This window comes from Pteropus alecto, unplaced genomic scaffold, assembly GCF_000325575.1.
Source record: "Pteropus alecto unplaced genomic scaffold, ASM32557v1 scaffold41, whole genome shotgun sequence".
Taxonomy (NCBI): Eukaryota; Metazoa; Chordata; class Mammalia; order Chiroptera; family Pteropodidae; genus Pteropus; species Pteropus alecto.
Window position 1 is genome coordinate 634526 of NW_006430464.1, and position 11986 is coordinate 646511.

General features: G+C 56.4%; 1 long non-coding RNA gene and 1 pseudogene across 3 annotated transcripts; one reads left to right on the top strand and one right to left on the bottom strand.

Moving 5' to 3' along the window:
* Positions 1-1288: 1288 nt before the first annotated feature.
* LOC112482191 lies at positions 1289-1407 on the bottom strand (annotated as a pseudogene).
* Positions 1408-8520: 7113 nt separating this feature from the next.
* LOC107195272 lies at positions 8521-11210 on the top strand. Of its 3 annotated transcripts, none has more exons than XR_003046861.1 (4): positions 8521-9088; positions 9551-10485; positions 10574-10860; positions 10994-11210. It is a non-coding gene; the product is annotated as an uncharacterized LOC107195272 (long non-coding RNA). The 3 variants fall into 3 exon arrangements; XR_003046862.1 differs by having other exon boundaries at positions 9551-9734; positions 10251-10860; XR_003046859.1 differs by having other exon boundaries at positions 9551-10860.
* The last annotated feature ends 776 nt before the right edge of the window (positions 11211-11986 follow it).

Consider the following 11986-nt stretch of genomic DNA (forward strand, 5'->3'; position numbering starts at 1 on the left):
AGGGACCCCGAGACCCGCCCCAGGACTCCTTCCCCAGGTCCCTCTGCCCTGGCCTCCCGCCCCAGAGCACGGCTGGCAGGGGGCACGGCCCCCATCCTTTGGGTGGACGCTGCCCGGCGCCCTCTGGGAAAGTCTGTTTCTCAGGGTCCATCTGTCGGGAACTAGAACTGAAAGTTGCGCGATTTAGAGACAGCCTCAGAGGAAGATGAGGCAATGCCCAAGAGTGACACTCATCACGGGGGAAGCTCCCACCTAGACACTGTTGGGCTGGGACGGCGTTGGAGATCAACTGTGCAGCACCCGTGCCCGCTCCTGGGGTGCAAGAGACGCCCAAATCGCACGCCATGAAGGACCTGAGCCCATCTCCTGCCTCCTTGCCATGCCCTTCCCCTCGGGGTTCATTCTCTGCAACGTTAAACAGATTCCTTCTGGCCAGACCCCTTGTCACAGGCTACAGATGTCTGTGGAGGTCAGTCTAGCCGGGGGCGGGACGCAGGGACGTGGGAGACGGGGGAGATGCAGGGGTGCTGAGAAAGCCAGTTATCTTCCCCCCACCCAGCCTCCACACGGTGGGCCTCCCCTCTCCATTCCCAAGGTCACACGCCCGCCCTGGACGCTGCCCGGAGAGTCACTGTTCAGTGGGGACACAGCAGGTGTCCTGGCGCCTGGAGCTCCTGTGACCGAAGCTGCAGAGGAGGACACACAGGCAGGGTGGGGTCCCCCAATGGAGGTTGAGTCCCAGGAGGACTGGGCGGAGGGATACTGGACTGGGCAGTGGAGGTGAGGGCTCTGTGTGTGAACGCACGCTGAGGACATCGAGGGGACCCCAGCTGGCGGGACACCTGGAAAGCTGGAGCTGTGGTTCTCTGCGCCATGGGGTTTGGTATGGAAGAATATGCAGAAAAGAAAGCACATATTTTGAAAGAAATAAACACTTCCCCCTTCCTCAGGGCTCCAGGAAGGATTTCTTCATCACCGATGTCTCACGGGGGCCACGCTTCTCACCGCCCCAGAACACGGCGGGGATTTCCAGCCTCTGGGGCTTTGCCTGTGGAGGTTCTGTTCCCAGGAGCCCAGGCGTGCAGGAGACACGGAGCAAGGAACCCCAGCCTGGCGGGGGTCCGCCCTTGGGGATGGCGAGGATTTCGTGAGAGAAGAGACACACACCTGATTTCACAGGTTATTTATTTTATTTTTTTATTTTATTTTTTAGGCGAGGCAACCCTTGGTTGACCTCACAGACTGCAAGGACCTTGTCAGCTTACAATCCCTTATTTTTTATTTCTTACGCCTACAGCACCTGGTCACCCTAGGTGGTCTCCCATCCAAGTACTGACCAGGCCCGACACCGCTTAGCTTCCGAGACCAGATGGGGTGGGGCACGTTCAGGATGGTGTGGCCGTAGACCACAGGTTATTTTAAACGGAGCAGCTAGGGGTGGTGGGAAAGGAAGTGGTAGGAGGCATGAGAGGCAGTGCCTCCTTGGACCCATGTTGGTTTTCTGGAAACATTTTTTGGGGAACTGTAAGATACGTGCAGAGAAGTACCGCCACAAAAACAACCCAGTGATTCATCACAAAATGAACACTCTCTAAGAAACAGAGTGTTGCAGGCACCCAAGGGCCTCCCCGCTGTTTCTCCATCCTTATCACGAGACCCAACCCGCCCCGCCCCAAAGGAGCCAGTGCTTTCACCTTAAAGCTGATTGTTTCCTAAAGAATAAAATAAAGTTAATGGTTTCCTTGCTTTCTTCATAGTTTTGTTATCCCGGCATGCTGCCTTTGATACTGGGGCTTTGCACTATGTTTTTCTTAGGACTTTGTTTTCTTCCATCCAAGTTCATGAGTCTGCCCACCCCATAATCTCCCCTTCCCAGAACCACCACCCACGACTGGAGCGGAGTCGGCGCTCGGATCACTGAGACGCGAAGGCGCAGGGTCTGAGCATGCGCGTGTCCTTCCATGCCATCGCCGACCCCTGCATTTCAGTCTGTATCTCGTCCTGCAGCCCCAGCTCCCTCCTGGGTCCCCTGTCCTGGACGACTCGCTCTCTCTCTCTGCAGGGGGAGTTGCAACATCTCTGTGGTCAGAAGGGCTGAGCCATGTCCATTCTGTTTCCCATCATGCCCAATGTGCAAAGAAACGTAGTGAGAAGTAAGACGTGAGAAGTAGAGAGACAGGGAAACCACAGATCATCTAACTGCCTGTGGAAGAGGAACTTAGAACCCACAGACCATCAGAGCTGGCCCACTTCAGTTTTCAGAAGACACGGAGGTTCAGAGCGGACAAACGAATTGCCCAAACCTGTCTCACACATCATTGTTTGCACAGGGAGCCGCTTCATCCAGCTTCGTCTGTCCAGCTTTCATCGGGCTGGGAGATAGGAAGCTTATGCCGATCTGCGAGGGTTTCTCAGCTCTTCCCATGAGGTAAAGAGGGAAATTTCACTCACTCACTCACTCACTCATTCATTCATTCAGGAGCCATCTACACTGTGCCTTCATGTTTCCAGTGACGGGTGACTGTGAGAGGTCTCGCCTTTGCTTTTGAGGATGGCAGTATGTGGTTGGGAGACAGACAGCTTATCTGACAATTCCAGTGCCGTAGGGTAGGTGGCTGTGAGCGGGGAGGCACAAGCTGGGGATGGGCGAGGCTCTCGCTTTTCTGGCCTGGGAAGTGAGTTCTCGAGGGGCAACGGGCCAAGGAGACACGTAGGGACTCTCAGGCAGCCGCGAGGGGTGAGAATGCCACAGGTGAGTCTGGGAATCGCTGGGCTCAGGTACTGTCTTCTCAAGCTCACTCGCTCTCCCGCTCTGCCAGAGAGCCTCCCCCAGCCACCAGGTTCTGTGCTCTGTGACCCCACCTCTGCCTCAGCGGAAGTCAGGCCACCGCCCATGGGGGACGTTCCCTCTGCTTGGGACAAACGGTGGCTCCTGGACAAGCCCAGGAAAGGGCGGTGGTGCTGTCCGCAGTGCTGATTCAGGGCCGAGGGGGGGGCTCAATGCCCAGGTGTGTGCGTGTGTGTGCGTGTGTGTGTGTGTGTAGGCGGGCGTTTCTTTGTGTGTCTACATCTGCGTCTGTGTCTGTGTCTCTGTGTATACTGAATATTGGCCTCCGAGGCCAGTGCGATGCTTAATGTCACGAGTAAACCCGACTGGGCCACGGGATGCCCAGAATAAACACCATTGTGCGTGTGTCTCTGAAGGTATTTCCAGATGAGGTTGCCAGTTAGGTCAATAGACTCAGTAAGGGGATCGCCCTTCGCCAGAGTGGGCGGGCATCATCCAATCCGACGAGGGCCTGAAAAGACCCAAAAGCAGAATAGTATGTGTGTGTGGTAGTCATGTGATTGCTTTTCCGTATTCTCAAGCTTAACACAGGCAGTCTGTACAGACATTTTATCTTCTCCCTGCATTCTGAGCCAGCTTGTAGGCACTGTTTGTTGCTTTCTGTCAACTCCTCCGAGATCTAAATGTCTGGGGTTGAGGGAAACCAACGAGAGAGAAAGAGAGTTCAAAACTCAGATGGGGTTCAGCACATGCCTCCTGGCATCCAGGATTTCCACTCTCTTTTCTGAGACTCCAAACTTCACTGGGATCCTCTCTACAAACTTAGAGGTATATCTTACACTGGGTTTGTGCTTGAACCTCAGCTCAGAACAGTGTGACCGAAGACGGTAGTAAGCGCAGGGGACCCTCAGACACAGAACCAATGATGTATAAGGCTCCTCCCCTGGAAATCTTCCCATTGGTTTTTTTATCCAGGTTTTTCTACTCGTGTGAGTGAGACTGTGTCTACTGGGCAATTTGAGTGCACATTCTCACAGTTCTCTCAGCCTGACATTTGCCCTATATTCCTGTTCCTGGAGAAGAGGCAGCCAATCAGGATTAGGCAGTTTCCAGTGCCACGCTACAAACTTCTGCTTCTTTCCACTTGACCCCATTTAGAAGTGCATGGTGTGATGTTTTATTCACTTCCTGGTTTGGATGTTGCTGGCGGTGGAAGTTTAGCTCCTTTTATTTAAATGTCATGTGTTCATTTAACCCATGATGACACTACTTGGCACTCTTAGCATCAGGACGAGTCGCCAACAGAAGCTTGCATTTTCAAGGGAAAAGGAACTTGCACACAATAATCATGCACCTCGTACCAGGACCCGTATACAGTGCTCCACATGCATCAAAACATCTTTGTGATATGAGGATTATTATCCCCCGCCCCCCACTCTACAGAGCAGAGAACTGAGGCACAGGGAGGTAAGGTGACTAGTTTTCCAATTATCACCCTCTTAGTGGAGAAACCAGGATCCAAGTTCCTCCTATTCTAAAGCCTGTGGTTTTTCCCTACGGCAAAGAATGTCCGTGAAAGCACTTGCAATCCATTAACTAGAGATACATTTACTCAACGAGAACCAGTGTTTGATCTCCCTTTCCCAGAGAAGCTGTGGGCTCCAGGACAAGTTCAGAAGCCCTGTGGAGGTTCCTCGCTAGCATGGAAACTATCTTCTGAAAACTTGGTGCTGATGCCCCCATCTCTTGGGCTCCCCAAGGCTTTAGCTTGTGAAATCTGAGGGGACTTCAGTGGAGCTCCTGAGTCCACACGTTTCAATCACGAAGGTTTGTGGGCAGAAACCTGACTGTGGGAGAATGAGAACATCCCATGTATGACCTCTTCCTTCTCACCACGTAAACTTGGGAATCCACCTCTGCTGTGTAATAGGAGAGACTCCAGTCCCATCTAGTCCCAAAGAGGAAAGATTTTTTTTCTTACTTGTACTATGTTCTTGAAAGGCATGATGTCCAGGGTGATGGAGTATCTGGGACAGAAATGTAATAGTTCCCTCTTCGGTGGTGAAGCGTATAATAGGTGTTGACTTTTGCTCACCTCTAGAGCCACAGAAACAGCGAAGAAGTTGGGTTCTGCAATTTCTCTTGTCCCTCTCCTCAGTCTGGTCCCCAGGCATCGAGCATCCTTGAAACTCTCCTCGGACTCCTCCTTGTGCTCAGGGTCCTAGGAGTCCAGGCCCCACACTCATAGGAGATGGTTTTCTACGATCACACAAGCTTCCCAAGCATCATACGTCAACTAGTTGGTGCCAGACCCCCAGCATTGTGGGGTGATGCCTTAAAAACAAGGCGTCTGTCCACATCCCTTATTTGCTACGATATCGTGAACTCTCCCTTCTTTGCCAGCCGTACCTTGAACGAATTGGTCTGGATGCGATGAAGGCGGCTCAACGAACAAGCGGATGCCTGTCCTCCCAAGATAGATAGATCGCAGACCCGGTTGGCGGGCGCCGGGCAGCAGCGTGGCGCTGTCCGTGGTGCTGAAGTAGAGCTGGAACCATTGCCGCGCCCCGAGAGGGGGCTCTGACCTCCTAACTATGGGATCCACGACCTGGAATGGTGAAAATGTGTGGCCAGCCTAAGGGGAGAGGACAAGCAGTGAGCTGGCGTTCTCGTATGCTTCTCTCTGCTTCCGAGTTCATGCACAGGGATTCTTCAGCATGTCCTTGTTGGCGAGGTGTCAGGGCAGAGATGAAAACTGCAGCCACTGCGCTCATTTAAGAAGTTTGCAGAGAAGACAGAATTGTGGAGAACAAGCCTCCTGGTGGATTGATTGATATAGTTTGGCCAGAAATGTGGGAGGACCAGAGAGGGTAGGTTTTTGCAGGCTGGATAAAGAGAGTTAAAAAAAAAAAAAAGTAGAGGGAGCCCAAAGTAGCCCTTTATTTGTGGGTGAAGAGGCCACTGGTGTCCACGGAGAGGTTGTCTTAGGGGACAGGGAGAGAGGAAAAATAACCGGAAACAGGGGGCTGAGGAATGAGGGGTCTTCTCATGCTGTCTCCGGGACCCCAGACATCCCACTCCCACCCTGGCCTCAGAGTGGAGAATTATGGGGACACTGTGCACCCCGATTTGGAATGAGATAGTCACAGGAGAGAGGCTGCCTCTGAGGAGAACTAAACGGCCAGGCAGCTAGAGATTTCACTGTAGATGCTGTCATATCTTTTTCACTTTATAGCATGTAAGTGCCTAACCTGTTTAGAGAACGTAAATTCTATTAAAATGAAATACATTCCATACTTTCCTGCCACTGGACCTTTCTTTGCTCGGCTGGTTCCTTGATTAGAAGGCCATTCCAGCCCTCGAATTCTCTGCATCCTGGGAGGTGTAGCCACACAGCCCAGGAGGAAGCACAGCATGGAGACCGCTCTGGCCACATCTGGCTTGCTGCTTGTTTTTATACGGCCTACGTGCTAAGAATGGTTTTACACTTTTGGTGTTGGGGGAAAGATGAAAAGATTTCCTGACACACGCAAATTACATGAAATTCAAATTTCAGTGTCCATCGATAAAGTTTTATTAGAATGCAGCCCCCTTCATTCATTTCCATCGGTGTCCGGAGCTGCTTTCATCCTGTAACAGCAGAGTTGGGACAGAGACCCTATGGCCCACAAAGCCTAAAATATTTGCTACCTGGACCTTTACAGAAAAAGCGAACCAACTCCTGCTTTGGATTCAGGCAGTCCAAGGAAGGGACTTATCTCTAGTCTCAGTTCTTCAGCTATTAAGTAAGAATTGTAGAGGTACCACCTCAGATGTGACATCATAACATTAACATTATAAGAAATTAAATGGGGTGAGGACAGCCATCTATTAAGCATGTACTATCTTCTGGGCACTGTTCTAAACTTTTTTATTGGAGAATTACTGTAACGTCCAGCCTCAGGGTGGCTTCTTTATAGCCTTAGTTATAGGACTTCTGTTTAATTCGTCTTCAGGTGGTTCTCCAGGTTGATCGTTCTATATTTTCATTGCGATTTTAATGCGGTCACGGAGGAGATGAGCGCAGCGTCCACCCACTCTGCCCTCTTGACCGGAACCTCTGTTCTAAACTCTTGATAGGTATTGTTCATTCAATTTGACTCCACAGTTTAACTCCTATGAGTCAGATATTGCTATTGTCACTCCCATTTTACAGATGATCAACTGAGACGATACACGTAAAGTTCTGAGCACAGTGCCTAGTAACCTCGGGATGAGTTTTTCTTTCCTGACGCTCAGGCTGGCAGTGACTGAGATTGAGTTCCCAGAGTTCGGTGACCTCATTTGTGCCGCCAGACCCTGGCACAGGGAAACCTCAGGAAATGACCATTGGACAAATGAACCAGTGAGCCAGTGATGACCAGAACTGGCCATGATGGCCCTTAGGAGTGATTTCACCAAGGTCTTCCAATCTGAAACTGAGGCATCGTAATTCCCCTAATAAAGAAAACTGGACCACACAGTGCCAGTCATGTCCCCCATGTCATCACTCACCACAGACCCGCAGACCCTTGGGCTCTGGGATTTCCGAGGCTCTGGCCCCAGATTTCAGTTTCAGGGGTCCGCAAGGCCCTTGGCCATCGGAGGGGGCCGGAGTCTTCAAGTTCCTGGGTTTTGGGGAGAGAAAGTTGCGTCTGGAGCCTTGGATCTTGGGGGTCTGGGTCTCCAGGCCTCAAGGCTTCTGGGTTGGGGGGAGGGTCTAAGCCTTTGGGCCTGACCGTCTAGAGGGTCTGGGTCTCCAGGCCCCTGGGTTACTGGAACCGAGCCTCCACGACTCTGGGCCTCCATGACTCTGGGCCTTAGGGGCCTGAGCCTTTAGACCCCTCGTCCTGGAAGCTGGGGTCTCTGGGGTCTCTAGGGTCTCCTGCTCCCGTCAAGACCTCTCTCACCTGTCCTCCCTCCTCCAGCTCCACCTCGACGTGAAAGGAAGCGTATATCCGCTCACTGGCCGAAGCCCGCGCAGTGGATCTCAATCTCATTCACTACCCAGAGCCAGGCGCACGTGCAGAGACCTCCTCTCACTCCTCCCCCATCCCTCCCGACAATCACTAACGGCTGATGCACACGCAGAGACAGCTCGCACACTGCTCACACACGGCTCACACACTCCCCCCACCGACACGCTCACAAGCACCACTACTACCCCTGCAGGGCACGGTGCATAAACCCACCGCGAGCCCCCACGCTCGGAATCTCTGCCCTGTGCGTGCGCCGTCTCCTCCCTTTACCCTTGCAACCAACCCCCGCACTCCCACCTCCAATTTTCACTCGCAATCCCACTTTAAAGGACAGAAATCGTATGCCCTGTGCTCCCTTAAAAAGCCTATAACCCCACAGAAGCAGATAACCCGAATACGGCCACTCCGCCTTTCAAGCGTCCGGCACTGTGACAGCGCGCTGACGCGGCAAAAGGCGTAACAGCTCGGCCGCGTACCGAGCCAGCGCAGAGAGAAAAACCGCGCACTGCTTTCGGGAGGTAGGCAGAGCTCCAGAAGGGGCTGCAGGGCTTGCTGGGAATTGTAGGCCGAACGGACTTCCGGCGGAGCTGTTGCATGGGGTTCTGGGAGCCGTAGGCGAGACAGCCCCAAGGCCTTGTGGGAGTCGTAGTCTCGCGAGCCACTTCCGGGCCAGGCTTCCGCGCGTCGGGCAGTTTGGAGGTTCCAGCACCCCATTCCGCCCAGGTGAGTATTTCCTCCCGTGGCGGTCGGGCCCTTGCGGTGCTGCGTTGAGAGTGAAGGGTCTCTGGGGGTGGTGACTCGCCTGTGTGATTTCCCAACGCCTGTATCCCCGAGGCCTTCTGGCCGGGATCCCCACTTCGGACGCTGCGGCCCCGCCTGTCTCTTGCCGGTCCACCCCCTCCCCCAGGTCGGGATTCGACCATCTCCTGTCCCCCGCCTCCAGCTGGGTACGTCCGGGAGGCTCCCACTCTGCCCTAGAACCTCCATCTGATAGGTGACACACTCTCCATCCAGGGGCACCCCAGGGGTCCGCGTGCTGTCCTCCGGGCGCATTTACTGTCCCCTCGTCCTACGGTTATTTACAGCCCGACTACTCTGTGCGCCAAGCCCTGTGCGACGTGGAGGAAGACAATGGTGGACGAGGCAGAGCAGACCCAGCCCCTGCCTTTCCTGAGCTCACAGTGCAGTGGGAGAGTCGGGCCTGTCACCGTGACAGGTCGAGTCGTGGTCAGGCGGGGACGGAGGCACAGCAGTGGCTCTGCGAGCCCGCAGGAGGCTCCTGACCCAGCCCGGGGTCCATGAAGTAAGTAAGGAGAAGGCGCTTAACAGCGACTTCAGACCTAACATGTCCAAATGGAATTTCTGGCCGTCCCCCCACCCCCACCCGCGACTAAATGGCCCCATCATCCTCCCTGGTGCTCTGGCCGAAACCTCCGAATCATTCCTCGTTCTTTTTTCCCATCGCCCCGCCCTCCACCCCAGTCCATGTCTCGCGCAAGCTCTAGGGTCTCCACCTTGAAAATCCATCCCAAACTCCAGCTTTTCTTCCTACCTCCACTGCCACCATCGTCTCTCACTGTTGCCCCACAGCCTGCTCGATGGCCTTCATGCCTCGTCCCTTGCCCACTAAAGTCTGTTCGCCACACAGCAGCCAAAGCAATCCTTTTAAAACCTAAGTCAGACTATATCCCTTCTGTTCAAAACCCATGTCTCCCAACTCCCTCTAAATAAAATTCTATATTGTGACTTATGAATCTCTGCACAGGCACATCTGTCGCTGGTCTTCCATCATCAGAAGGTGACCCCCCACCCCCCAGGACTGGGTGACTGTAAATCACCCAGGGGGAGAGATGGTCCAGGATGACTTTACGTCCTGGACCATCCTGTGGCGGCCCCGGGCAGAAGGTGGTGGTACCCTCAGGAGACAGGAAACAGCTGGGCAAGAACAGGTTTGTGCCTGAGGAGCAGGGGCTTCCGGTCAGTTCCGGACTGGGATCTGAGAGCAGGTCCAGCAGGGTTCCTGGGGGGAGAGCGGGGGAGGGGGACTTTGGAGGACCAGCCTGGTTTACATCATCATGCAGAGTCACAAGGAGAATGAGCTGGGTGGGACCTGAGGAGGACTCTGTGAAAGAGACTTGAGGAGACTCAGCAGAGAAAGAAAAAAACGAAACAGCACAGAGGACGGATCAAGTAAAAAGATGGACAGAAAGCATTTTAAAAGGGCTTGTTTAGCTGGGACAGGTTTGCCTCATGGTCACGGAGGATGGATCCTAAGGTCGGCCTGCTGAGCCCAGTGACAGGGAAGAGTGAGCTGGGCAGGGGGAGGAGCCCGTGCCAACACCTGGAGATGGAAGTGTGCCCCGGGTGTGAGGAGAGGCCGGCCAGCGTGGCTGAGGGAGCGTGGGCCATGAGGTCAGGAGAAAAGGGAGCCAGAGCGCCCCCTCGCCTGTCCGCCCCCGCCCCAGGACCCAGCCCATGGCCGTGACCGACTTTGCACTGACTGTGCCAAGAGGGCAGTCAGTGCCAACGCCAGCTTCCTGGAGGAGTACCAGGTGTGCCTCGGCCGGCTGGGTGGCCAGCAGCGCGGCCTGCCCCTCTCCACTCACTCCCGGCCCCTCTCCCAGCTCCCGCTCCAGGCCATCCCGGCGGAGGCTGGCTCTGGGGCGCCCCCTCCTGGCTGCAAGCTGGACAGCACGGCCTGTGAGTGCTGGGCTGCGGTGCGTGGGTGGGGGCCCTGTGGCCTAGCCGGGACCATTGGCCGCCTCACCCTCCCGTCGTCCTCCCTCAGATGACCGCTCAACAGCGTAGTTTTCTCTGGAAAACGAAGGGAGCCCCCCCTGATGAGATGCCCAAAGCCTGGCTCTTCCCCGCGTGACGGCCCCGTGGCCCCGGAGCTGGGTGGGCGGGGTCACTCAGTGTCCAGGGCCAAAGCGCTGTGCTCTGCAGGGCGGGCTTTTGGGCCACGACCACGTGGTGCTGATGGGCGCCGCCCGGCCCCAGGAGCTCTGGCAGCTGGTGTGGGAGCACCGGGCCCAGGTGCTGGGCTCCCTGTGCCCCTCGGACACCCACGACGAGGTGAGGGGCCGCGGGACAGAGGGCGGAGGCTTCAGATTGGGATTGGGAAGGGCGTCTGTACTGTGGCCGCCGACCAGGGTGGGCAGAGAGCCGGGGGAGCTGCCTGAGCAGCCCTGACCTGGTCCGGCCACAGGACTTCTGGCCCACGGAGCTGCAGCCCATTGTCACGGGCCCGGTGACAGCGCGCTGGGAGGCCGAGAGCGACGCAGCGGGCTGGCCCTGCACCCTGCTCAGGGTCACACAGGTGGGTGGGGGCCACGGGCAGTGGGACGTGCAGGGAAGGGTCCGTGCCTGCTCTGGCTCCGACGCTACAGCTCTGTCCCCAGGGGGACAGCGGGAAGGAGAGGCAGGTGCGGAGGCTGCAGTTTCCGAGCTGGGAGCCGGGGCCCGGCACACAGGTGGGCAGTGGGACGCGCGCGGAAGGGTCCGTGCCTGCTCTGGCTCCGATGCTACGGCTCTGTCCCCAAGGGGGACAGCGGGAAGGAGAGGCAGGTGCGGAGTCTGCAGTTTCCGAGCTGGGAGCGGGGACCCGAGCTGCCCGCCTCCACCCTGCTGCGGTTCCCGCTGCCCCGGGCCACTGCTGCTCCCGGGGCTCGGAGAAGCGGGGCACAGTGCTCAGCCACTCCAGGTGCTGTTGGAGGAAGCCCTGGGGGGCGGGCGAGGCCTCTCGGCGCCTCTCTGGAAGGGTGTCACCTCCCCAAGCCTCGGCGGGGCTGGGTCAGGGCGGCCCCCCGCACCCTGTCCCCTCTTCCCTCTGCCCTGACACCTCCCAGGCCTGCGACACTTGTCAGGGACTTAACTCCAGCCTGGGCCCAGGCCGGCTGGCTCACCAAGTGCCCTGCAGCCCCCCAAGCCTCCGGCCGGGTGGGTCCCCCGCTGCCTCCCCGCCACCCTATCCAACTCCGAGTCACTTGCAGCAAGAGTGCGGCCCAGCTGGGCACCTTCCCGGCCATCGATCAGCTGCTGCAGCAGGCGGGGGCCGAGCGCGCCGTGGACATCTTTAACGTGACCCTGCAGCAGTCACAGGCCTATGGCCTTATGACCCCGACGCTGGCGAGGCCACCAGGGGCTGGGCGGTGGGGACGCAGGGGGCGCGGAAGGCTCTGCGCTGGCCGCAGGCAGCCAC